The sequence below is a fragment of the Rattus rattus genome, chromosome 1, assembly GCF_011064425.1.
Source record: "Rattus rattus isolate New Zealand chromosome 1, Rrattus_CSIRO_v1, whole genome shotgun sequence".
Lineage (NCBI taxonomy): Eukaryota > Metazoa > Chordata > Mammalia > Rodentia > Muridae > Rattus > Rattus rattus.
The window spans coordinates 87,894,672-87,921,829 of NC_046154.1; the positions used below are offsets into that span (position 1 = coordinate 87,894,672).

General features: G+C 40.5%; 1 protein-coding gene across 1 annotated transcript in view; it reads left to right on the top strand.

Annotated features, from left to right (window-relative positions):
• Nucleotides 1–27,158, top strand: part of Astn2 (astrotactin 2) — an 803,377-nt gene that overhangs the window by 380,913 nt on the left and 395,306 nt on the right. The gene's annotated exons all lie outside the window — the stretch shown is intronic.

Sequence of the window (27,158 nt, forward strand, 5' to 3'; positions counted from 1 at the left end):
GAAGTATTCAAGGACATGTACTAGCATCTCTCAGGGACACAGCTGCCTGTTGCTCACCTGGAACCTACTACTTAAGAAGAACTTGGCAGTTTTCTACCCTTCCTTAATTGTTTCCTTTTTTATTGTTATTATTGCTATATATTGTTTTGTAATTTCCTACATGAATACAATACATTTAGATCTTATCTGCCCTCATTCCACTCTTCCAACTCCTCCCATACTCTCCAACATACTCACAACTTCATATTTTCTTCCTCTATTTTTCTCTCTTCCTCTATTCACCCACCAAGTCCAATTGGTGCTTCCTGGGTAAAAGACCATCTGGTATGGGCTACATGACGAAGAAAATGGACAGGGCCTCCCTCAGCAGTTGTCACTTGCCATAAGCTTTGCAGATATAGACAGGTCCCCTTCTCTGTTCATAGTGGAGTGCTTCTGACATCATCTTGTGTAGACGAAAGTGCTGCTCAGAGTCCCTGAGCATCAAAGGCCTGTCATGTCCGGAAGACACTACTTCCCAGCAGTCCTCTTGGTCTTCATTCTTAGTCCCTTGGTTTGCCCTGGAGTCATCTCCCCACCAAATCCTGCTGCTCATCCTCGGTTGAAGGTCTGCTCTTCTCAGGACTTAGTCTGAGAATCAGACTTAGTCTGGGATATATATGGAAGGGACATAAGAGGGCATGTGAGGTTTTTTGCACTTAGCAGAACATTTAGTGTCCCATCTCTGCTTACCCTCACACTGTGCTCATTGGCCCAGATCACATGTGTACCTTTTATTCTATTTCATTTGAGGTTTTGAGAAGAAATTCCACGGTGTACCACTAACTGGCCTAGAACTAGCCATGTAGAAAAGACTGTCCTTAAACTTATAATGATGTCCTTGCCTGTTTCCAGAGTGATGGGATTAAAGGCATGAACTGCAACAACCCCTGCCTATGCATTTTACTTTAATGGCATTCTTCTGTAATTCAACCAATTCTCCTAGCAATCAGTCTGACTAAATGAAGTTTTATTGTACTTAAAAACTTAATTTCACTCTTGGATTTTATTTTGTAAAGATCTAAGTAAAATATTAATTCTTAAACACAGATTTTAACTAAAACCAAGATGCTGTATTGGCATCTCCATTTTTCTGATCTATGTGTTTCTCTTCCCTCTACCCTTAGTAAATGTTGATGTTGCGTTCACCCCAATCAGTATTTAGTGATTCTGGTCAATTTATCTTATTTATTGATCTGAGCAGAAAATCAATACTGGCTTCATTTGTTGTCCTGCCTAATATAGGAAAATCTGAGTCCCAAGGAACAATATAACCACGTTATACCCAAAGTCCTTTCAGAACTAAGTCGTGATCCATGACTCCCATTCTCTTAAGAATGAAGACTGGGTGTCCCTAAGGTGTCCTAGTCAAAGCTTACTCCCCAGAGCTAACTCACTACAAACAGATATATTAAATTTGTTTTCAGAGTATGTTGGCATCAGGGGAGGCTTCCTAAACAGTTCCTCTCACAGGGCCATTTTCATCAATACACAGCAAGGCCAGATGTCTGAGGGAAACATGCATAGCATGACCTAGAACACCACGGAAAAGGCATTTGCTTCTCTAAGTCTAGACATTGCTGCAGACTCAAGTCTGTACTTGCTATAGGAGTCTGAGTGCCCAAAAGACCTTGGATTCTGTTAGCTCCTCTGTGACTGAGACGTGAGGCAAGCTGTCTACCCTTTCTGGGATGTCTGTTTACTCACCTATAAACTGAGAATGGCAATATTGTATTTATTCTGGGGTTTGTTGGCAGAATCACAGAGAACATGGAGAAGCTCTCAGCGGGGAGCCTGGGCTCCTATTGTGATGTGATTGTGACCATTTGTCCCTTTCTTTTGTTTTGTTTTCTTTTGTAATTGTGATGTGGTGTCACTGCCTTTTTAAGAGGTACTTACAACTTTTCGTCACTATCAAGTGCCAATTAGCACTCACTTGTCTCTTCTACTCACACACCCCACATACCTTTTGCAAAGGATTGTTTTGGAGAACAAGAATAAAGCTGGACTGCATGCTGGGTTCAGGGAAAGAAGAATCATATTTTCTGTCCAGGAACTGGCAGGCAAATGTCTAGGCTGTTTTTGACTTCTTACTTCTCAGGTGGATTTGACTGAGTGTGAACAGGAAGAAGGACCCAGCAGGATGTCTGGGAAGCTAGGGTAGCTTCCCTGAAGGTGTGCACTGTAGAATGAACAGGAAGACAGGGCAGGGCAATTGCTGGGAGAATAGGGTTTCCACAAACATTGTAAGGAAAACACAAATCAGGAACTCATCTGGGAGTGGGATTTAGATAGAGATAGAGATTACACACCTAAGAAAGAAGTTGTGGAGGTTTGACAGTGGATGGGTTTGGTCCATTGGGTAAACAGAATCAATTACTAAAAAGGCTAAACAAGAAAGATATGCTAAGGGATAGGAAAGATCTTATGCATGAATAACAGGTTAATAACTGTTCCAAACATACCAGGCACCTACTGGGAATGGCAGTTACTGTTAATCCACTTTTCTAAGTACATGGACTGAAAGCAGAGGAGACAGTGACTTCTAGAGTGTCACCAGGGATAGAACCAGAATTATACTTAGATCCCTCTTGCTTCAGAGTACATGGAATCCTGTGAACAAACAATCCTTTCAAACTGTCTATCAAAGCTCAACTGTACTTCAGAAAATGGTGACACTACCAGACATCTTTAATATGTGATTAGATCATTTAATTGAATAGTTATGAAGAAGAATATAAAATACCACAAAATTTCTGTGTTTAAAGTAGGGGCAGAGTTGAAATATACTTGGAACCTTTTTATTATTTTTGGAAGAATAAAAATACATTTAGTTTCTCTGTGTGTGTTTCTGTAGGTGACCATTATATGGTGCATGTATTCTTAATACATGGGGCAAATACTCCAATGAGTAAAACAGAAAATTATATACTATTGAACAGTATACATTTTAATAGGAAAATACAAAAAATAAGTGATAACTATAATAAAATATGTTGTTTTAGTTCTTAGATAATGACTTGTACATAAAAATTGTAAAGATGTTGGGGATACATAGAGGATGGTGAAGGATCTGTTACAAAAAAAATACTCAGGGTCCAATTAAATAGAAATTTCAGAGAAGCAGCAAATTGCTGCACTTGAGAAATGTCTATACCAGAAGAGTGATTATTTATTTGTTACTGAAAGTCAAAGTTGAGTTGGGTACACTGTAGTTTGGTTTGGTTAATCTGACAAATCTTAGGTATTTGGTGGCCATCACTGAAACTGCAAAACTGATTCTGTAGTTATGAAGCTATCAGAGGATCTAAGACCATTCATGCTTGGATCAAAGAGAGTGAAAGGTGATTGAAAGTATCTCTGGGCAGTGGGAACAATGGACTGGTTTTTCATTTTATGTTTTGGTGTAGTCTAAATACCTCTCAATAGCAATGTGTTACTTTTATTAAAAATAGATTAAAACTCAGAGAGATACTATGTATCGTGGTATAAACAGGACTGGCACAGTCACATCTGCTTTTTCTGCTTTGTACTTTGTACTATCTCACTCATTCTTAAACCTTCTGGTAATTTCTCTGGCTTGAGCTTCTACATACATACATACATACATACATACATACATACATACATACATACACACACATTTTATATATTATATAAGACATATATAATATATAATATATTATTTATATATTGTAATATTTATATATTATAGAAAATATATATGTATAATATGTATAAAATATATAATATATAATATGTATAATATATCAAACACAAATAAGTAAGAATATATGACATGAGTATGTCTGTAGGTATATATGTATGTGTCCCAACTTGTACATAATTTACAATGCATAAATATTACATTGTATTTTGACTTGTAGTGGAGTAAAATCCTAGTAACACAACCTTAGTTAAAAATCCTCATTCAGTGGAAAATGTATTTAACATACTCAGCCTTCTTAGTGAATAGCCTACTTTATGCTGAAGAACTCTCTTTTCCCCTCCTCTCATGCTCTTCGGGCTAAGTGAGAACTTTGGTTCACTTCCTGCCCAGTACCTAAGGAGATTATTGTACTGTATATCACTAACAAAGAAACACTGAAACACAAAATTACAAATATAATTTTTGCTGGACACATAGCATTTTTCACAATATCATACAGGCAACAACTGTAAGACAGACTGTTTGCAAGTCGGACTCTGTTTAGAGTGGATTAATTTGTGCCCATTCATTGCCTAGCTAAAATCTTCTACCTCCTTATGTTTGGCATCAGGGACCAATTTTTACTTGGATGATGTCATGGGACCCTTAGGGCCTGCCTGCATCTGAACTCTAAGACCTCCACTTGAATATTTTGGGACCTTGCACAATCCCTTGGCTTGTTCTGCTGCTGTTTTCACATCTAATGTGAGGAGAACATAGAGGCTACCTCACACTACTGTGGCAAAAGTATTCAGCTACAAGCAATATGCAGTGATCAAATACCATCAAAATAAATGAACAAGAGTCAGTGTTGGTTTAATTTTTAAATTTTTTTATGTTTTTATTTTCTTTTGGGGGTGGGTACAAAGGTATGGGGAGGTTAGTGTATCTCAGTACATGATGTAAAATTTACAAAAAAAATGAATAAAAGATTTTTAAAATGTAAAAAACAAATATGTTAAATGACACAAAGCAAACTACCTCATGCCTTACACCAAAGCTCCAGCATGTGGCTGGTTATTTCTCAACAGAGAACTTTCCTAGGCTGAGTTCATCATATTTAACATCACTCAACACCTTCAAAGTATAATCAGTCTTTAAGAGAAATTGTACATTAATGCAAATGTCAAGGCATCTCTGGCTACTGTTAGCAAAACAAACTGAAGAACAAGCATCTTATGCACATCAGTGCCAGGCCTTTGGCTTCTAACAACTTGACCTTGCTGTCTGCAAGAGTTATGTAGAGTTATTTCTAGATGAACTGCTGGGAAATCTAGCTGGGGGCTAGATTTCTTTCTGTGCAAACCTCCAGGTGACTGCCAACAATAGACCTGCAGGCCAGGGATACAAGCCAAACTACAAATGAAATGAATGATGCATTTCCCTTATTGGAGCAACCAGTACAATGGGTCATATTCTACTTCTGTAATCATCACCCTGAAGCAGGTGACATCCCTTCTTAGAGTCACTGCTCCCACGTAGGCAACAGTCAGTGTTCTTATGACTCATGAGATCAAATGGTACAATGGAAGTTTCTCTTTGCCTTGTTAGCTCCTGTCATGACTTCTCTTGCCAGCAGTGACATAACTATCTTCCTGTTTGTCACGCAAGAAAACTCAAGCCCAGAGGGCTTAAGAAATGTGCTCACAGTCACGCTACCTTACCAGGGACTTCATTTCACATTTTGCATGCTAATGAGGCATTTTATAGCTGTATGCTTTGGGTGTCACTCATTTAAATTTGGGGTGAACAATCAGCAATATCCTGTTGGATTCTGGGCATGGTTTTCAAATGCACACGAAGCTGGAGAAAGTGTTTTCTCTTGATTATATCATACAACAACCGGAAGCTTTCCTTTAACTATCGTGTGCTATCGCTAGCAATTTGAAATGTTTATGTGAGTCCCTGGAGGCTGATCATCTGGGTGGCAGGTGCAGTTAGAAGCAGGGAATAAGAAGGGAGTGTATTTATAAAGGGCCAGATGAACTTGTCAGTCAACCCAAGAAATGTAACTGTGAAGGAACAGGAAATTAATGATTGTCCCCCTTGGCATAGACAGGCACTCCAGGACTGGGGCTGTGATTTGCTGGCTGTCAGCACATTTCTCACTCCTGCTTGCCAGTTATTTCTGTCAATAGAAACACAGTTCAATATCTCAGAACTGTTGATCAATAAGTGCTTGGTGGTTGAAATGAACTCCAACATTGTCTGGGAAAGGAAGAAGAATTAGATTCCTTCCTCTCACCCCTCCTCTTCGTCTCTCCCTTTTTTCTTCCCCAAATGTTTATTCCACCAGCCACAAATCACTCTGTGCTCCTCCCTGAGGATGCACAAATAAATGAGAAGGATGAACATTGTGATCGAACAGCATTCTCCTGTGTAGTTTGGAGACCACGGAGGCAGACAGACTGGTTATGGTTCAGTGTGAGAGGAGTCGGGAAAGGGAGGGCTTCTGGCTTCTGAAAGGAGAGAAAAGCTAAGATTGGCCCTGTGAAGGGCAGGATAGCAGCTCCCTAAACAGTCATCTGCAGGTGGTCATGCACACACACACACACACACACACGAGGGAGAGGAGAAAAAGAGAGAGAGAGAGAGAGAGAGAGAGAGAGAGAGAGAGAGAGAGAGAGAGAGAGAGAGAGAACTGGACCCTCCTATATTATATCCTCATGCTTTCACTTTTCTTTTTTCTTCTTCAGGAAAGAACAATAGAATTAAAAAAAATTAGTGCTGTGTAAAGCAAGCATGCACCACTATGTGCATGTAGAAGTCAGAACAATTCCCAGGAGTCCATGTTACTCTCTCCTTCCACCCTGTGAATTCAGGTCTCACACTCAGGTCTTGGCAGCAACTGTCCTTGGTCTTGTGATTCCTGTAGTAGAATTTCAAAGGAACATTTTTATTACATTTTATATTTTAATTTTGTCTTCGTGTGTGTGTGTGTATGTATGTGTGTGTGTGTGTGTGTGTGTGTGAAAGAGAGAGAGAGAGAGAGAGAGAGAGAGAGAGAGAGAGAGAGAGAGAGAGAGAGAGAGAGAGATCCCCTAGGGAGTTTCACATATGGAGATCAGAGGGCAGCATGGGTTGTTGATTCTCTTCTTCTACGATGAGGGTCCTAGGGCTAGAACTCAGGTTGTCAGACTTGACAGCAAGTATTGTTACCCACTGAGTCATCTACTAACCAAGCTCCGTATTTCGCTACTGTTACTTTTGGAGCAGTGCAGATCGAAACATGAAGAATATACCATGACAAATGATTCCACATCAAATGGAAACAATTTCCTGGGCATTTGTTCTGTGCCAATAGTGCCACTGGATGGTCCCTAAGAACACCACTATCTCTGTTTCTAGCTCCATGATATATCTGATAGGTCTATACACAGTAGACACTGAATCTATATATTGGTTTTTGATTAGTGGTCATACACTTCAAATGTGCTACAGATAATGGCCTCATGCTAACTGAAGGCAATCATTCTTACTTTTTCATCCAAATGACTTGACATATCTGTCATAAGTGTATGGAAGTCAGAATTATGCTTTAACATATTCATCAGGTCACTTCTCTCCTTACACAAAATCTTCCCAATGTCTTTGCTTTCTGCCAATAATAACTGCCTATGAACAAGCTTTATACCAGCCTGGTTGTTTGCAGCATTTCCATGCTGCCTCTGCTTAGAAGCCATTTCCTCAGGGGTCCTCCTCTCCCATCCAGAGCACTGTACCTACTTGGCACTCAATAGTCATTGAATTTGTCATGCAAGTTTATTTATATGCTTTTCCAAATTTAATCTATTCAGCAACCTTATGAATTAGGCATAATGTCCCCATATTCAAGCAAGGAATTTAGAACATAATTAACAATAACAACATCAACAGCAGCAATTTTCTGAGCACTTGCTCTGTGCCAAATGCTACACTAATCACTCCACATTCATTATGCCATTTGATTATCTCCATGACCCTACCCCTTGATGACTTATTGAGGAGGCTTTCCCAGACCACCTTAGAAAGACAGCACGCCCTGCCCCAGCTCTCCTTAACCCCATCTGTCATAGTAACTTTTTGATACTGAAGCCATATAACTCCTTAACTCTTGCTCACTACTAGATGTCAGCCTCCGTCACTACCACATAAACTCAATGGGGTAAAAATATTTTCTTAATGCTGTCTTTGTTACACCCAGAACAATGCTAGACAAGAAATAGATTCTTATTCAAATCATTCTTTTGACTGTTTTCCAAATTGTTTCCTTGCTAATAGGGCAGGGAGGAAGAAGGAAGAAGGAAGATGGAAGAAGGAAACCAATTGACAACTTCTTTATAGAGAAAGTTCAAGGTCAGCCTGGGCTAATGAGACCCTATTTCAAAATAGAAAAAAATAAATAAATAAAAGGTGGAATTGCGGCAGGTGTCAGTTCTCATGTCATCTGTGCATGGGGTGTATTTAAAATATTTTATCCAGGATCTCTGTGTCCACTGTGTCCTACCCAGTCATTTCCTTTATAGGACGAACCTACAGGCCAACACCAGCCTTGTTCCGTAATTTTACTTAGAATAAGACCAGCAGAAGAGCTTTAGGGCAAACCATTGTATGGATCCCATCCCTATAGATCTCTTTGACATTGCTTCTGGCTAGGACTGGCTTTTTTCTCTGTTCTATAGTCTAAGTTCTCACAGACCTCCAAGAAAGAAGGCGCTCACTATCCCTTTGATCTTTTTCATTAAATGTGACTAACATCCTTTGTATTATTGTACAAAGTTGGGGCTAATGGTAGCACCTAATTGATAACAGTGTGCCCTGAAGAATTATCTGGAGAAAATGACCGGAATCGATGAATGAAGAAATGGATGAGTCAATACATAGACATAGACTCAGTCTGCTGTCAATGAGTAGCAGTGAGCCTTCTTGAAAATACAGAAATTGAGAGTCAGAAGATGGATGTTTATTGACTTGATGGTGTCCCTTCTCAGTTGACAGGGAAGTCCTCACCTTTAGTACATCAGAGTTTGACTAAACTGGGAGGAGGATCTTTAAAGAGCTAATTAAGGTTAAATGAGGCTTAATCTGAGCTGACTAGGATAATTATAAAAGGGGAAATTCTGAGGCAGGCGTGCACACAGGTGAACGACAGGATCAAGTGATCTGGGGTGTTTATTATAAGCTAGGGAATGTCAAAGATTGCCAGGAAAGTACCACAATCAGTGAGGGTTGCTGTAGCATTGAGAGGTTAGAGCATAGTATCAAATATCTGTAGGTGGAGAGAGGACTTAGGATGAAATCAGCCTGTCTGTGCCTTGATCTGTCTGTGCTTTGATTTCAAACATTATGTCTCCTGAGTTGTGAAGATGTGTGAGCCTATTCTCTATACTGATTTAACAACTTCCCAGGGTCACTCAGGGCTGCAGCAGAGAAAAGCCTAAATCTGCTTCTCCTGTTTTCCGTGGCCTCCCAAGGAGCCCAGTCTCCCAGACCTTCAGGGGTGTAGAGCTTGTATGTTCACAGACCATCCGAGATTATCTGGCCAACAGGATGAACACTTCTTTCCACATCAGGTGCTCATTGCTTGTCTCCATTTCTTTACATGATGTACCCAGAATCTCAGGAATTTTGGCTTGTTTGATGACAACACCCATTGTTAGACTACATCAAATTGGAACATCTAGAAGTGCTTCTTTAGTGGCTTATAGAGAGTTCTATTTGTGTTAACATTCCAGCTAGGATCCTCCAATAGGTGATTTGTGAGAGTAGAAAGCAAACCAAAGTTTGAGCACAAAGATTCATATGCCAAGGACTGGATTGTCGATTCATGTGCTCACCTTGTAAGCAGAATGAAGACAAGACCCATTAACTGGTTAAATTGTACAGATTTGACTCAAGAAATAGGGATGGAAATTTTACAAACTCAATGAGGTGCAGTTGCTATGAAGGATACTGTGTGAATTAACACAAAGACTACACATTGATGATCTTCTTCTTCTTCTTCTTCTTCTTCTTCTTCTTCTTCTTCTTCTTCTTCTTCTTCTTCTTCTTCTTCTCCTTCTTCTTCTTCTTCTTTCTTCTTCTTCTCTCTATGTATATATGTATATAGATAGATATAGATATGGATATGGATAGATATAGATAGATATAGATATAGATGTGTATGTATATGATAGGTAGATATAGATATAGATATCGATAGATAGTCGATAGATATAGATAGATATAGACATAGGTATAGAAATAGATATCAATCTCAGATGCGGTCTTTTAGATTACATACTTTTCACTACTTGTATGTGTATACTCATACCTATGTAATTTGCTCTTGCTTCTTCCAAAATTGATGTTACAGCATAAATTTTTCTAATATTCTAAACTATATGTAGAAATGATTATTTTAAATTTTCATGTGGCATCCTATTGTATCGAAATACACAATAGCAATTTCTTCACTGTTGGGTATACGAGTTGCTTCCATTTTTACCACTTGTGTGCAGATTCATGTGTGTATACAGGTACACATGCACACGTGTACCTTGCTTTGCAGGAAAACCACAATGTCCATCTAGTCTAATTAGCCATCTTTCTGGGGAGGATTTCCTGTTTCCAGCTTCCCAAATGCTGGGATAGTGGGCTACCAGTACAGCTGCTTGGCTTTTACATGCACGGTAAGAATCTGAACTCAGGTCCCTCATGCTTACTAGCCACTGAGATATCTTCCAGATGCAGATTGTTTCTATTTTGAAACTCATTATACACAACACTGTGATGAGCATATATGTATTCGTTTTTACCTGCACTGCTCATTTTTCCTCCAGAATTTATGATTATAATCTCTTGGTAAAATGTAAAAAAACATTTCAGGAGTCTTGGTGCATTAGGCAAGATTGTTTTCCATAAATTTTGCCAAACTATTACCCCACGAGTAGAATGGGAATATAGCGTTTCACTGTAGCCCATCAGGACTGAGAATTACCATGTGACAAAAATATTTTCCTACTTGATGGATAAAAACCAATAACATCTTGTCAAGGGGATGCAGACTAAACCACAGGAAAGCTTTTAGAGATCAATTTGCTCCAAGGTTCTTTTTTCCCCAAATCCACTTTCTTTACAATCCAGTCCTATTTGCCATTCATTACAATAGCTTGAATAGAATGGCTACCTTTAGTCCTTGATCCTCTATACTTTTACTACTTTTTGGCCTCTATCATTGTCTTTTCTTCCCCCTTACTTTAGTGCCAAAACAGACTTTTTTAAAGTAATGCAGTCAGTTTAAATAAATGCATGTATGCACACAGTTTCCATTTCAAGCACAAAGATATTGACACCTTTCTTAGCCATGTACCACCACCCTCCAACATCTTCCTTTTCTAAGCCTCTGTGAACATTCTCTGACATGTTTTCCCACATTTTTCCTACTTGTAAAGACCATTGGCTTTGCTGTATCCAGAAACCACAGTCTTATGCATATCTGTGTTGCTGGCAGTTCATGGGATAGAGCAAGCACAGTAGGTTCTTAAGACATAATATTTTATAATGATGGTTGGAATCGTGGGTGGATAAATGGATGAGTGGGTAAATGGGTGGAAATTTGGATAATTATTCTATTATGTTTAAATAAGTTAGCAGCTATCATCCGAGGCTTTGAATATGTAACAGTCTTATTATTGATGATCAGTGGGAAAATACCTGGTAATTTTCAGCAGATAAAAGTTATTGAGTCATGTCCAGATAACCCCAATGCTTTGGGGTAACCAGAGTATTTATTTAGCAAACAAATGAACTAGTGTTTAATTACCATATCTTACTAGCTAGTATTTTATTGTTCAAACAACTAATAGACCGTGCACAGCCTTTCCCTGCCTCTGACTTGTATTTGATTGAATAAAGTAATTCCTGCAGGTGGAGGTGACATGTATTTCACATAAGCTGAGTCTTTTGAGACACTGGGCTTTCTCAGAACCTGTCAACACCATTCCGACAGCTGCCACCCTGCTGGGAACCAAGAAGAGCAGTAAAAGGGAATTTGCACTGGCCAGATGCTCGATCAGTGCCCAGCAGGCATCACGCGTGGTATTTTCAGCCACTTTTCTCATTTGTGTTTTCATGCCAGTCCTGTGGGTCAGTACTCAAATCTCCTTTGATAAATAAGAAAACCAGGGTCGGGAGGACCAAGGGACACAGCAAAGCACAAATCAGATTCCTCTACTTAGGCTGCTTAGTGCCCTCAAGTGCTATGAGCACTCTTTTTGCAGGTTCCCTTCTTTATTGTTTCCAAGGACATTTGGAATGCTATCCCTTCTCCACACTAATGTACTACTTAAGTTAACTGATCTTGCTGCCTTTGCAGTGGTGTGGCAGAAAGGTCCCGTGCTCTGTAGGTCTAGTCTCCCACAATGCACTTATGTCTTAGCTTCAGTTTACACCACTGTCCTCCAGATCCAACTTCCACCCACCATCAGTCACTACAAGCTCTGGTCAATGCCCCACAGAAACACAGGATCTAATTACAGGGAGCCATTTTCTCTCTCATGAACTGTACTCTTCTCTTGAATGTATATAGCAGGACCATGGATGATTCTGACAACTCAATCAAATAATTCATATGACAACCATTTAATAATGATACAGCCCTCCACACATGCATGGGGTTATTTGAACCGAGTACTGTGCTTCGGTTGCTAACTTAAGAGTTTATCTCAAATGAGTCTGCCATGGTTCACTTCTATGTATCTGTAACAGTGCCTTTCTGTCTGAACACAAACATCTCTACATACCTGCACATGCTAAGAGCACAGTCTGGTATTTATAAGATACTCCACAAGGATGAATTGAATGAAGAATGAATGCAGAGGTAAACTAAGTGAGTCAAGGAAGCCTTTCCTCCAGAACACACTCTTTGAAACCTTCCAGTTTCTTACATGGGGAGCCAGGATCTTCTAGCAATCCAGAAAGTTACTACATTTTCTCCAGGTTCTACCAGGGACAGGATGACTGATGAAACCACCCCTGGATCTGCTTTCCCAGGGAGAACAGTTGACATCTGACACAACAATCTGAAAGCACATTGAGTCAAGCCTTTGTTTCACACTTGGAGAAACTAAGTCCTGGAGAACAGAAGGTGCTTATTCATAATCATCACAATTGGGTAGGAGAATTCATGTCTCTGAATATTAAATCCTGTTTTTCTCACTATTCAAGCAATCAATCATCCTGTTCAAAAAGCATTTAGAGTCTACAATGGGTTGTCTAATTCCAAGGCTATTCATGTTCTTCTTTGTCTTATCTAGGGCTTCAGCCATGTCTCTTTCTGGGTCTTCCTATAATTTCTCCCTTTGCACCCATAAAATCATCACCACAATCAAGATAAAAAGCACATAAATCATCTCCAGATTTCTGAGTGTTCTTTTGTCATTCTTACTATTTTGTTTTATACTAAGAAAACTTAATGTGAGATCTACCCTTACAAGAAAAAACTCTCCATGTACAATATACCATTATTAATTATGTTCCTCCTGTGGTAGAGCTGATCACTAGATATCAGTCATACCTGCAGCAAAAACAGCTCTTCATTTCAAGGAGTCATAAAGGTTAGAGGATTCAACATGGATCTTCGCTTTTTTCTTGTATCCCACACAACCTACATTAATCTAATTCCCACGAAGGGAGGTATCAAAGTGGGGGAGCGCTTTAGATTTATAAAGATGTATGGACTTTAAATTTAAAGAAAATTTCAAAGGAAGTTTGGGGGCAGCCCTCTCACGAATTAATTTCTTGATAATTTATTTCATTATTTGATTACCCATCAATTTACTTACTATATAGAGAGAAATATTTGATATCTCATGGTTCATGCCACTGAGCTGAATCCCAAGGAGATTATTTTTGCCTTTAACACTTAAAACCTAGTGGGATAATCCGATATAATGTCCCTCCTTCACCCTTCTGCTCTGGACCCAACTACTCCTTTCTCTCTTCTGGGAAAAGTGAAAACCCAGGTCTGATTTCTCCAGGTTGTGCCATCTACAGTGGAGTTGAATTATGAACATTTGACTTGGAATGAGTTGAAATTGATAACAGAGTGACAAGGAAGTCACATAGCTCACTTTGGACTCACACAAATATTATTCTTTTTATCTCTTCACCTGTCCTCTGTCTCTTGAGATAAGGCCTTACTGTATGATCAAGATTGGTCTAGAATTCACTATGTAGCTCAGGCTGCTCTCGGACTTAGTTCACACTTCAGCTTCCCAAGTGCTGGAGTTAGTTCTGCATGACTCTATGCTCGGGCTTTGAGCCTTAACACAGTGACTTGCAGCATCTCTCTCTTCCCAACTGTGCCTTGGGTGTTACATCTGTGCAGTGGGATGCATGAACATATATAACACTGCTGCTGTACGAACTGCATAAAATAACATGGGCCACAAACTCAGAGTCTTGGCTGTCCTGTAATCATCAATAATATCTTATACCCACCAGTCTATAAGGCCATGGAGAACGTAACTAAACCAGTCTCGAATGGATGAAAGAAACATGTTGGAAAAGAGATCAACATCCTTCACCATCATGGGAATGCACACTAAAACCACGTAGATATTTCCTCTCACCTCATCAGAATGGCTATCAAGAAAAGAAATGACGAAAAATGCTGGTGAGGATGAGGGAGAAGAGGAAGCATTTTTCACTGATAGTGAGGGTATAAGCTGGGAAAACCAGTCTGGAAATCAACATGAAGTTTTCTCAAAACAAAGAAAAGGAAACAGCCTAAAGTATAGAACTATTCTGTGATCAATCTATGCTATTCCTGAGTATACACCCAAAGGACTCTTAAGTCCTACCACAGAAATACTGTTGCACTCACAATAGCAAGGAAATGGAATGCACCTTATTGTCCATGAACAAATGAATGAATACTGAACTGTGTTTAGATACTCAATAGGATTTTATTCATCCATAAAGAAAAATAAAGTTATAGAACTTTAAGAAGAAATACATGCAACAGGAAACTATTATATTATGTGGAAATAAGCTATGTCCAGAAAGACAAAATAAAGAATCTTTTCTAACTTATGCAAAACCTAGATTTGTGCACGAGTGCATATGTGTGTGTACACATATATGTGTATGTGATAAAACTATAAACAGCACCATGAGAAGAGATTTAAGGGAGTTGGAGACAATAATGGAATGAATGTGACAGAGCCAGACATTCTGTATAGAGTCAAGGTGTGAGGCAAGGGAAAAGTGAGGCAGTTACTTAAGAATAATGCAGGAAAAAAACATGATGAAAACCAATTGTCTGTATGTTAGACTTAAAAGCTGAGGAAAAAGGGAAAAGGAAAGGAGAAAGAAGAAAGGAAGAAAGGAAGGAAGGAAGGAGGGAAGGAAGGAAGGAAGGAAGGAAGGAAGGAAAGAGCAGAGGGAGGAAATGGAACGGGAGGGGTGGGGAGGGACGAATAAAACACACAAAAGCCATGAGAATTTGTTGGCAGAGAAAATAAGACTGCAAGAGCTAAGAAGAAATTGGTTTTGGGAAACTCAAAGGTCCTATACACACATTCCTCTAACCACCTGGCTCTTTTCAGATGGGTCTTCTATGTCCAGCTTTTCTTCAACTCTGTGTCCAGTATGTGCCATTCAGCAATCCTTTAGGGGGAAAGCTAGAGCTGGTTACCCACTCCTGTGTTGATCGTAAATGCTGCCTGCCAGAATGTGACAGGGGCTGGAGTGGCCAGGATAAAAGCCAGTGAGAATCTCCTGGCAGGCACAAGTGAGGCAGAAGAGAGACAAAGCTGGCCCCCAGCTTGATCTGTGGCTTCACTAATTCCACCTTCCACGAGAGCCACTGTGAGTTACTATGATCACTACCCCCTCCCATGCTTGCTCTCTCCAAGCCTTGATAGGCTCAGAAAAGAAGGAATGTACAGGCTGAGGAAGCAGAATGGGGCTGCTGTAATGTGAGAAGGAGGCAGACCTTCCGACCAACCAAGTCCATTTCCAAAGCTTTGGTTCTTGAGTCTGATGGTAGGACTTGAGAGCTCCTAGTCTTCTTCAAATGGCATTCATTCAGGAAGAGCTTCAGAATGCAATAGAATTCCTGCTGGGGCTCTCCTGAACTGCCAGACATTGAGTCTGTCTTCAAGACAGCTCCTTGTTAGCCTTGCTAAAGCTTCGAGCAAGTGATTCCTGGTTCCCCAGAGGGAACTGTGGACTTGTGAGTGAGTTCCCCACTTTGAGCCTTGGCCTTTTCACATATAAATTTGGATAATCAGTGCTACCTTTTAGTGTGAAGGTAGAAGGCATCTATAAAGCACACTCCCCAGAATCAACAAGCTTCCTTTTTCAGCTGTCCACTACCTGCCTTAGTCATGAGCTCACTATGTGTTCTGCAGCCCTCCGCCTCTAGCTTGTCATTCTCTGTCTCTGTGGATGCTAGTCTTTAACACCCGCATCCTTCTGCTTCCTCCCCTCTTCTCTTCTGCACATTCCCTTCCATTCTATATTTCTTTAATCAAAATTGTCCTCTGATTGCTTGAGACCCATTATATCCTTCCTTCTTCAGGATAGCTTTTCCACTCAGACCAGGAAGAAATCACTCTTTTCTTGTGGGGATACCCTGACCTGATTTGATGTAGCTCTATGTGTTCTGTTGACCTGTATCAATGGCTTTGCCTTTGTGCCCTTTGCCCTAGCCTGTGTGCTGCCTGAGGGCAGTGTCTTGTCTCAGCACCTCTATAGTTTGAGGCACATATAGTTTGAGGGCAGTAGCTGCATGCTTACACAGAGGTACAGTGTCTTCCAGCCACATTCACAACCGCAAACACTGCAGTGACATTTGCAGATGAAACGATGTTAGTCAGGGAAGCGAGGTGATTTCTACACTGACAAAACCCTTGGGATTTTTATATTTTTCTAAAGCTAATATCTGTTCTTTCACCATATCCTATGGGGCTCCCCAGGATTAATTATATTGGTGTGATCATAGCTGAGGTTTTTAATTTCCTGTCTCTTCCTATCTGGACCCAAGCTTTGGATTATATTCACAAAGTGACATGCATTCAGTAAAGAACTTCATCTACCCAGGTGGCAGTCTAGGCTGTAGTCGTTGCCTTGGGGTGCAGGGTACAGATCTACGCAATGACATAGGAGAATAATGTCCTATGAGTTGTGCTAGAGACTCACTGAAATTTAGCGCTCCCTTTCTTTACAAACAGCAGCAACGAACACGAGTGTGTTAACAGCATCTGTGCCTTTGTCGTCAATGGAAATTACATATAGCTTGATATCATCTTTCATTTGTCGCAGATGTCTTAAAATATAGCTTATGCTCATAGCTACTTTGAATTTATGGTTATTATTGCATCTGGTACTGGATCTTTTAATTTGATGTGTCACTAAAGAAGCATATATATTATTACGATACAAGTGGCGTTTTTTTTTTTTTTTTTTTTTTTTTTTTTTAAGATCTTGATAAATGATTTCTCTTACAATGCTTTTGTATTTGGCTCCGTGCATGAAAATCTGGATTGTAAAGTGTGGGGAGCCTCTGGCTTCACGAGACGGATGAAGTATTTCTCATATTAATGCAAGAACACATATAAGAAAATTGTCTGGACTCGAGCAATTTTCAGGGTGGATGGAAAACATGCCGTGGTTGGTAGTGGTCATCCTAAATTGAAGTGAGTGTAGCTACCTCTGTTTTAGTTTCAGAGACTTGCAGAATATTTTCATGTGCCATCTATTGATGCATTCATTTATTATGATTCAATTATTTATTTTGACCTTAAACCATTCTGATTTTGAGATGCTGCTTTATGACATTGGTCAGGGAATAGTATGGCTCAGTTCCTCCCTCTAGGTAATTGTCATTATCTCTGGCTCTGCCTGGAAACTTAAGAATTAGGTATTGTCAGCCGTTTTGTGGGAACAAATGAGGCTCAGAGAGTTAATAAATGGCAGGAGAATGTTCTGAGTCTTCAGCTTCTTTATAGGGATACACTGGTATTTATTTCTGCTTTCACTACTGCTTTCCAGAAGCTCCTTAGTTTCCTGGGGTGTGATCCCACCCACTACATTCTTACACTTGTACTTTATCTTTGAAATTGGTAGTAGACAAGGGAAAACAGCCGACAGCCTTTCAGGGGAGCCATATATCATTGACCTGGAAGGACTCTTAAGATCATAGTGCTTCTGTAAGAAAGAGAGACCCAAAGATTGTGAAGGACACACAGCAGAGGAAGACAGCGCTGAACTTGGATTCTGCACCTTACACCTCACGCTGGTGCTCATGTTTCTGGCTAATACAAACCCACATCCTGAGCAATGGTGGGTTCTGCTTTTGTACAGCAGCCCTTCTGCCACCCCAGGCTCTACAAAATCTTCCAGCTGTGAGTAGCCTGGGGTGCCCACAGCTGGGAAAGGTGCTGGCTTTCTAAGAAAACCCTCGGGAAATGTGGGGCCTCCCATCACTAATGCCCATACAATGAGCTTCTCTCTAGGGTGTGAGTCATGTAGAGCAATCCGAGACTCCATGTGGGTATTTCATGAATAAATAATCCCCAAGATTTAGCATTTCTCACTGAACTGAGTATTTTTTCCTCCTGTTGTTTCTTTTTTAAAAATAATGATGGGACTTAGAAAGGGTGGAAAGGAGAGGGCAAGGAGGAGAATGTCTATTACTGAATAGTCAATTCAAGTGCCAAAAGACGAAAGGTGGCCTCTGAGGTCAGCTGGACACCACTGTCACTATAGATGGTAGAGGTGGGCCATATATAATCAGGACACTTCTGAGGAAACCCTTGTGGTTTAGCCTCACTAGGCCCCAAGCTGAATTGATTGAGAGTGACATTCTCCAGAGAAGCCTTCCCCTAGCTCCAACCCGTTAACCCTTGATTAGATCTGCATCTCTGCCATATGCTTTCCTTGTGTTGCATATTTCAGAGCATTCATCAAAGTTCGTAATTACATCCTTAGATACAGATAGAGACACAGGCATGAGCAGAGACACAGAGGCACAGATGTAGAAAGTGGTCCAAACACAGCGTGGGCTTAGACGCAGACACCTCTGCCACGGCAGGAACATATAACTTAACTGTCCAATGTCTGTTCTATTTAGCAAACCTCAATGCACAGCCATTTTGCTCTTTCCTGTACCCTTAATGTCCAACCCGCATGGTAAACGTAAGTAAATATTTACCTAGTGTACAAACACTTCCTGAAACATGCTGACACCTCATGAAGATCCCCATTTGAGCATTCATATCTTTTAACTCACTGAGTTCTGACCCGCAGTCCTGTGATTTGAATGCCATTGTCTGTTTCACAGACGAACAATGGACACCGTAATCATTTTCCCTTTGTTCCCAAGGCCACAGAGCTAATCAACTTTACCCACCCCCTTGCTCTGATCCTTTTGCCCTGTCCTTATTCAGAGAGCAGCTGCGGCATGCTCAGTGTACCAGGAGATGTGATCAAGGAGTCTCTTAGTATGCAGGAAGTTACAAGCTACTCAAAGGCACAAGATGCTCACAGGAAGCTATTAGACCACTCCGCTCAGCAATCCATTCTCTCCACCTAAATTAGTGCAAACTCTAATTGCTAGAGGAAGGGGAATATGAAGTGTCAGCTTGAACCTAACTTGCAGAATTACTAGCTAACCAGGAATCATAAAAAGGAAGCCAGGACACCAAGGAGACTGGGGTTAGACACTCCCAAGATGAGCCTAGGTCTGTTGCCTAGGTTCTCTGTCAATTTTCTCAGGTCTGTACCACAAAGGACATACACTTTTTCATGTTGAGATAGAAATAAGATAATAAGAGTACTCTATGAGACTAAGGCAAGAATTGAATGAGGTAGCTCATATGAGATCAAAGTGCCACTATGTAGTTACCACTATTACATGGGGTGCGTTCTCTCCCTGCAAAGTACGATTCACCTCCATAGCTGTCCCAGCAAATTCGTGCCTGGCTTAGTTACTTGTTCCATTGCTATGAAGAGATACCATGACCAAGGCAACCCATGAAAGCATTTAATTGGGGGTTGCTCACAGGTTTGGTAAACATAACCACCATGGTGTGCAGCATGGTGCCACACAGGCAGGTAATACGCCAGAGCAATAACAAGGACTTAGATCTTATCCATGAGCAGCAGTCAGATTGGTAGGATGGCATAGGCTTTTGCAACTTCAGCCTCCTACCCCAGTGACACACCTCCTTATACCTCCAAATCCTTCCCCAAACAGTTCCACCAACTAAGGAACAAGCATTCAAATATATGACCCTGTGAGGGTCATTCTCATCCAAACCACCACACTATCCCTCCTTAGACTGTGTATCATCTTCATGGCTTTCCCAACAAGCTAGTCCTCAAGATGATGTCTCAGTTTCTTTTGTAAAGTGGGGTCATTTATAATTTGCATCACTGTGTTGGAGTGATGAGTGAAAGAGTAAGTGAATGGACACTCCTAGTGCTGAAATTATGGTGTGTCTATTATGGATGCACAGTAAACAGTTATTATTACCACAGTGGTTGTCATTTCTATAATTATTTTTAACTATTTATACTCATTATCAACCTGATTAAAATCTAGGACTGCTGCTAGAATATTTGGTGAAGCCCATAGCTTTTATGATGAAGCCCAATATTCATCGGTACCTAACACCAAGATCCCTCTAGCTTGCCTGTTGCCCAGCCTTCCTGACATTCTAGCCTTCCCTGCATCTCACATCAGTCCCCCATCAGAGTGTCTTCTACTCCAGGCCTCAGCATATGCTGTTCCTTCTGGTGCAACTTCATTACCCTGGCCATTGCTATTTTTTTTTAATGGATTGCCCCAATCCTTGTTGTCTCAAGTGCAATACTGATTCACAATTTCAGTAGGTCCTTTAGAGCCACTGATGTCATTCAAACCATCACACTATTTTGGGTCTGAGAGTGTGTTGGTTTGAATGAGAATGGCCTTCACAGGTTCATATATTTGAATGTTTGGACCTTAATTAGTGGAACTGTTTCAGGGAGGGAATAGAAGGTGTAAGGGGTTTAAGGTCACTGGGACCTGGGGTAGGGGGTTGAAGTTGCAAAAGCCCAATGTGTCCTTTAGACCCACTGATAGACAGATACCTGAAATAAGTCAGGTACCCATGGACCACTTCACATGAGCAAACAGACTACCTGGGACTACAGGCCTTCCCTCATTCTTTCATGGGCTCCTTATGTTTTTTCAGCCATGCTTTTTAAAACTTTTCCTATACTGTGCATTACCAATTGTTGATGTTTTCTCTATACTTGGTATTACTGGGTATTTCAGACTAATAAGTGAATTTATTTTTCAGGCAAGCTCAATTATCAAGATATCAGCAACCCCATTTTTAATAAGAAACTGGAATCTCGCAGTTAAGAGACTTGCGTAGCTGATACTCTGCTGCAGGGCAGGATGATTCCAGACAAGCCTTTTTGCTAGTCCTGCAAGGGGTACTGAGAAAGATAGGTGGGAGGAAAGCTTGACTCCAATCATGCAGCTGTTGCCTCTTCCTCCCCTACCATAACTCAAAAAGCAAGGTTTCATGTTGTAGCCAGAGAATGATTAGTGTGAATCAGTGGGGGACTTGTCACTCTCTGGGCTCTGAGTCATACATTCACACCTCTCTCTGAGAGGCACAAACCTTTCCTGGTGTCTATTAACAGCGAGCCATGCCAGCATCTGTTCCCCGCTGCCCTGACTAACGCTTACTCTGTTTGGTGCACAGGCTGACAAAGCTGAATGGCACCCAGATGAAGCGTTTTCCCCTGAACCGTCAGGTGATGGGGGTTGTAGTCTCACCCAATCTGTTGGGGTCTGGCTGATTCCGTGGGGAGGAAGCAGAATTAGAGTATGAGAGATAGATCCACATTTGGAAATGTTTAGATGATGTCTGGGCATGGGAAAGAAACCAAGTTACAGAGAAGCTAAATACAATCTAGAATCATCTTAATCCAGTGCCTGTCATGCAGTAAGTTCTCAAAGATTTATTGAATAAATGAACAGTGTGTTTTCAAGTTTGGAGAACACATTCGTATATATCAAGTTATTATAATTTTATAACAGTCTAGACTTGTAAGCAAAACACTTTAAAAGCTCACATTTTCGAGAAAAGAAGATAGAGTTTGAGAGGGGACTTCATACAGGAAAAAGAATGTGAATTTTGAAAGTGGGTAACACAGATTTCAAAGTTCTTATAACTCCATATTGAAAGGATGATTGTCTTAACTCCTTGTGTTGCTGTACCAAAACATACAGGCTGGTTACTTTATAAAGAATTGAAATCTTTTTCTCGTGATTCCAGAGCTAAGAGATCCACGAATAAAGTATCAGCAGGGTAATTGTCTGCTGGAAGCCTTGTCTTTGCTCCCAAGATAACATTTTAAAGACTGTGTCCGGTGAATGGGTGGAAAGTAACTTAATATAACACATGGGGGATTGTCAAAGGGCATGAGACCTCCACTAGGACATCTGATTTCATTTGTATGATCTCAACCCTCTAAACATAGGGTTCCTGTCACCTCAGGAAGCCCCTATAAGTAAAGCATGTTGCCCGGGTGATAACATTTCTGAAGGAATTTTGGATGCATTACAAACTTTCACATCTTGGAAGTTAGCAATGTCCTTTAAAGGAGAGGGAAGGACAAACAGAGGAGGGGAAGACATCCTTGAAACAGTAGAGGCAGATATTGGGTCAGAAAGTTCCAAACCATGGAAATATGGAAAGATAAAAGTAGTCCTCAGGAGTTATAAAAACTCAAAATTGCTCCCTTTCTGGTGCTGAGTGACCACATGGCTCTGTCAACATCTCAGTCTTTTTCGACTTAAAATCTCTAGAACAGGGACACAATTTTCCCAGCTTACCCACTTGGTGCTTTTTGCTACACAGCTCAAATGGAGAAGCACAGGATTTGAACCTTTCATTCCTATTTTGTTTTGTATTGTTGTGGACCATAAACACCTCGGGGCCAGGAGTTAGGGTGGGGACTGTGTAAAGAGCAAACAGGCGCTTCCCATCCATCTTTCTCTAAGTCATAGAGGAAGTAGACACTGACGCTTGCTTATTGTCTTAACTGCTGTGGCAGCTCTGATCTGCTCCTAACAACAGTTTCTTGATGCTTAACTGTGGCATGGAAACACTCCAGTGGATATGTGTGTACAGCCTTCCATTGTCTGAGTAACCAGGGAATGTGACACAGCTCCCTTAAAATCTACTCCCTGCAGTTGCCCAATGGAAGGAAAAATTTGTAGTATACAAGGCTATTAGAAAATCAAAAGCAATTGCATAGGGAACAAAACAAAACAAAACAAAACAAAACAAAACAAAACAAAACAAAACCCTACACTATGCTCTACACATAGCACATACCCAGGAAAACATTAATGTAGGAGACAGTACTGATGATGTTGGTAGTGTCTGTCACAGACTAGATTCTCATTTTGGTGCCCTGAGCCTATACCTATCAATCCAGCTTGCCTCTGTCTCTGGGGGACCCACTGAACCTTGGATTCAGCCCTCATTTCATGCTACTGGGGCAGCTCAGAAGTACAACAGAATACTGCAACCCAAAACCTAACTCAGGCCATAATGACGGATTACGTTCTCAAGCTTCAAGGAAAAAACTGCAGTGTCTGCCCTGAACTCCTTTTCTCTCTTGTGCTTAGTTGCTTCATTTCCTGTCTGGACATAATCGCTCCTCTTGGCTTAGCAAGAGCCTGTGTCAGGCCTTTGCGTCTTAAGTAGAGCTCCCCTTGTGTACACTGCTTCTGCAGAATTGATCTTTTTAAGAGCTAGCAGTCTGCTCATTTGTAGTTTTTAGGTCCCACAGAAAGGGGGCATCTTTTGTCTTTTATTTTTTGCTTTTCTTTGTTCTTTCTGTCATTTTTTATTTCCCAGTCTATGTCTTTCATTTATCCCCTTCTTTTCTTAATCTTGCTCATCTTCTCTTTCTCCCTGCCTCTCTTCTTCCTATGTATTTTCTCACTCCTCTATTTCTCTCTTTCTCCTACGCTGTTTCCTCATTTTTATGTCTCGTTCCATGTACTTCTTCTGTCCTCGTTTGGCTGTCCTTTGCTCACTATTTGTGACTCTCCCCCCTGTCGGGGCTGTCTGTCAATCTATCTGTCTCTCTATTTTCTGCTTCTTTTTACTAGTTCAGGGTGACTATGTGTCTGTGCCCCAGTTTCTTTCTTTTCCTAGCCACTTCTCTGTGCTTGTCTCTGTCCCTGTTCTCATTTTCTCAGATCCTCTCTCCTTCTGTCTTTATCTCCTGCCTTTTCTACCTCTGTGTTTACATTTTAAAGCTTTGTGTCTTTCCAACATCTTCAACTCTTCACATGCTTCAAACATGGGCAGTCTCCTAAGGATTTTATTTTATATCTCTTAAACACTCCCCATGTACTTGTCTCTTCACTCTATCCAAATCTAGGGACAGTCACACAATTCCTCTTATTCAATCCCTATTGTCTCTAGAATGAAGGGCCTAGAATGGAAACACAGGGCTACAACTGGGAGTAGCATGTCCTACTTGGACAGAATGTTTACAAAAGTATAAATTTCAGGGAGCCTGCACCTATGCCTTCTGTTGTTTCTCTTATTTCATTTGAACACGATTACCTAGCCAATATTTTTTCAGACTCTGTTTTGGGGGCTATATAAGCATAAATAAATCCTAAACCCTTTCCTCCAAAAGCATTCACTCTCCTTAGTAGACTAGGGAACTGGTGATGACATTCAGTTATGTCATAGATTTAAGCAGTGTACCCACAACATAAAGGAATTCAGTCTAGTAAAAGGAGAAGGCTTCATGAAAAACATGACAATGAGGTATATGTGAAGGACTTGTCTGAGGTCACTGCTGTATCCCAGGACATAGAACAGGGCTTAGTTCATATTAACTAGATAATCAATAACCAGTTTAAGATATATGTGCACATGAATGAATGGATGAATGAATGAAAGAATTTAATCGGTTTCCAAGGTGTCTTGGTATTTTATCAGGAAAATAATTCAGAGATAAGTATCTTAGAAAGGAAAATGTGATTAGCATTCAGACAGCATGCAGGTCATAAGGCAATAATCAAAACTGCAGGTTTTATAGCAATTTAAACTTTAGACTTTTAGGAACATGGGTGTTGAATAAATTAAGTATATGCAATCTATACTGCTTGCCACCCCCAAAGGTCCTAAGCAGGAGGTGCTTTTGTTCCCAAGCATCCAGACTAACACTCAGACTGAAAATACTGCTCCGTGTTTTATCATCTGGGCTGACTCTCTTCATCCTCCAGATGTAAGCTTTAGCAGCTGCCAGGCCTGAATCTTTGGTATCCTTTAGCCACAGGGAAGTGCCTTACCCAATGATACTCACTTATTCTCTTCTGGTCAGCAGTCCATGCAAAAGCCAAAGGATGTGAGAATGCAAAGGCCCAGGTGTTTTGTCACATCTGCAAAGTCAATAAAGGTCCTCCTGAGACCCTGAACTTGACATGGTATCAACTGATGCTTTACTGTGGGTCCTTTACCAAGTCTTGACTTGCTTTCTTGTACAGAAGCATCTCCCAAGAGGGGTCCCTAATCATCCCCCTGTGTGTAACTGTATTTCAGAATCTGCTTTTATAATGATTGACCTAAGGTTCAGTTTTCAAAGAATAAGAAGCAGGAGACCAAGCAATAGGAAATATGAGGTTACAGTACATATGGTCAAATAGCAGTCAAAAGGTTCTCTAGAGGAATAAAACTGACAAAATGAGTATAGGAACAAATATATTTATACGAATAAGCATACTGTCATTGCTGTGAAGAGAAACCTTGACCAAGCAACTCTTACAGAACAGCATTTAATTGGTTCAGAGGTTCGGTCCATTATCCTCAAAGCAGGAGAAAGACAGCATCCAGACAGGCATGGTGAAGGAGCTGCTGAAAGCTCTACATCTTGTTCCAAAGGCAGCTCAGAGAAGACTGGCTTCCAGGGAGCTAAAATCAGAGTCCTAAAGCCCACATGCACAGTGACACACTTCTTCCAACAAGGCCACATCTACTCCAATAAGGCCATGCCTGCAAATAGTGCCACTCCCTGGGCCAAGCATATACAAACTATATAGAGTGTGTATGTATGTGTGTATGTATATATTCCATAAAATAGAAATAGAAACGTTTGCTCATTTTGAATATATAATATTTATTAAATATACATGGTATTTATTAATATATAATTGATATTATATATAATAGATATGTATATATGGTATTTAAATGGCCTACAGCCTGTAGTCAGCTAATCCAAGAATGGCTATCTATCAATGGGAAGTCTAAGAATCCAGTAGTTGTTCAGTTCACAACGCTGACTGTCTCAGTTGGGCTTAATGTCAGAATCCTGAAGAAGTAGTCTCTAATGTAAGTGAGAGAACGGAATCGCCAGTGACAACAGGAGAAAGCACACAAAGAACAAGCTTCCTTCTTCCCTGTCCTTTAGATAAGCTTCTAGCAGAAAGCATAGCTTAAATGAAAGGTGGAGATTTCCACCTCAAAAGATATTCATTACCAGTGGACCTTCTCACCCCAGAAGATCTGGATTAAAAGTGGGGCTTCCCACTTCAAATAATTGAATTGAGACAACATCCCTCATAGGTATACTCAGCTGCCTGGGTAGTAGTTAATTTCAGAGGTAGCTCTAAAAAGAGCCATCACAAATAGGTATCTAGCGGAAAGATTGTGAGGAGCCTTAAGGGCCAAGGAAACTGCTTTAGGTGCCCTTCTAGAAGTACGGAGGAGTTATTGGACAGAGGATATCTAATTAGAAATGGATTTACCAAGTTCACTGCCAATCATTATAATACTCAGACCGAAGGATGTAAGATTAGAAAAATGAAATGAGTTTGGAAATCCAATCGGATAACTGCAGGCTTGAATGGAGAAGGAATGGGAAACGTCATTGCTGGTATCTGTCACCATCTCTTTCTGTTCTTATGTTTGCTTTTTGCCGTTCTGGGATCCATGAGCAACATCTCATGGGAGAAGACTCTTCTGATTCTCACGCCCAGCAGGATGTCCTTACTAATCACTGCATCTGTAAGACTCATGTCTAACCCAGGGCAAACCTACTACCTTTTGAGAAACTCTTTATTCATAAAATAGCAACAGAAATGTTGTCTATGTTGCTTATATTAGAGAATTCATCTTATAGAATCTCATTTTATTTGTGGCAGATCTATAAGTAAAAGGAACCTCATTTGTAGACAATTCCATGACCTCGCCAACAATAATTGTTGACAATTTAACAATTTGAGCTTCATGGCGTGTTTTGAAAACAATCTTTTCTGGTGTCCTACGGCTAGAAACTTGTGCTTCTGGTTGGGCCTGGGTGATTTGGACAAAAATCCTACAACATTTGTAGCTTCAGCTTTATAAAT